At 36.1% G+C, this 1,056-nt stretch overlaps 1 protein-coding gene across 2 annotated transcripts in view; it reads left to right on the top strand.

The window, feature by feature from the left end:
* The first annotated feature begins 263 nt into the window (after positions 1 to 263).
* lig4 (ligase IV, DNA, ATP-dependent) overlaps positions 264 to 1,056 on the top strand; it is a 6,429-nt gene continuing 5,636 nt past the window's right edge. Inside the window, exon 1 of one of the 2 annotated variants that reach the window (XM_014010703.1) lies at positions 264 to 597. The gene's annotated coding sequence lies outside the window, so the exon portion shown is untranslated. Of the gene's footprint in view, positions 598 to 707; positions 829 to 1,056 lie in introns of those variants that run through there. The other variant, XM_014010704.1, reaches the window with a different exon arrangement.

Here is a 1,056-nt window from a genome sequence, read left to right as displayed (position 1 = left end):
AGAACCTGAGGCGGGACCTCGTGCGCAAACTCTGACGTGCGGCTGGGATTTATAAAGGAAAGATGCGCAGAAACGTGCGTACGTACTGTTTTATAAATCGGAATTTTTTTTTGGCGTACGCCATTTCTGCCTTTTGGCCGTACGTTCACTTTTAGTATGGTTTCCACGCAATCCTTTATAAATGAGACCCCTGATCTGTTCTTGGCAGTGAGCTTTAACCTGAAAGCCTGTAAACAACATGCAGGAGCTCTCTGCTGCCCTCTGTCAGTCAGTGTTGAAATTACAACAACACGTCTGGTGGAAGTCAGCTTAAAATTTTTCAAATATTCGTTTTAAATAAAAGTAAACTTAACATTTTTATAATAAATGGGCTAAATAGTACACAAAATCGTGATTTTTAGCGTGACGTGGAGAAAAATACCCCTGTCCCTGTAACACAAAATAACACTGTAGGAACAACATTTCCGTTCGCTTGTTTCCAGGTGGAATATTTTAAAGGTTACCGGAAGTGTCAGTAAAACTTAAAAAAAAAAAAAAACAGTTGTGATCTGAGTAGAATGAAAAGCGTAAGGCTCTTTTTAAAATTCAAGAAACACGGTAAGTTGTTTATTTATTGTTATCACCTCAATTAGCCGTAGCTTCCTTGTTAGCTCGGTCGAAAATAAAATCTTTTTCCGTTTGATAATTCAGGGTGTGTGTGTGGGGGGGTTACCTCAAACAGAACAACACAACCGACTGTGTCAGAAAAGCATGTCTGGATATTTGTTGGAATTGTTTTATTTGTTAGTAAATGTTTGTATCGTGACTGATTCAGATGTYCGGACGAAGGTAAGCACTGACGCTAACGATCGCGACTTTTATTTTGAAAAAATATTTGTTTTACTCAAATATGATGCAAAATTTAAAATACACTTGCGATGTTGTTATGTTTGTCAGGTAAACAAATAAGTAATTTCGTTTTTTAATTATTACTTTAATCCCTGAAACTGAAGTAGATTAGAAAAACTCTTAAGATGCTTCATGAAAAAATATTTGTTTTACTCAAATATGATGCAA

Source organism: Austrofundulus limnaeus, unplaced genomic scaffold (genome assembly GCF_001266775.1).
Source record: "Austrofundulus limnaeus strain Quisiro unplaced genomic scaffold, Austrofundulus_limnaeus-1.0 Scaffold72, whole genome shotgun sequence".
Lineage (NCBI taxonomy): Eukaryota > Metazoa > Chordata > Actinopteri > Cyprinodontiformes > Rivulidae > Austrofundulus > Austrofundulus limnaeus.
The sequence above is the reverse complement of the archived record's forward strand: the minus strand, read 5'-3'. Positions and strand labels throughout refer to the sequence as shown.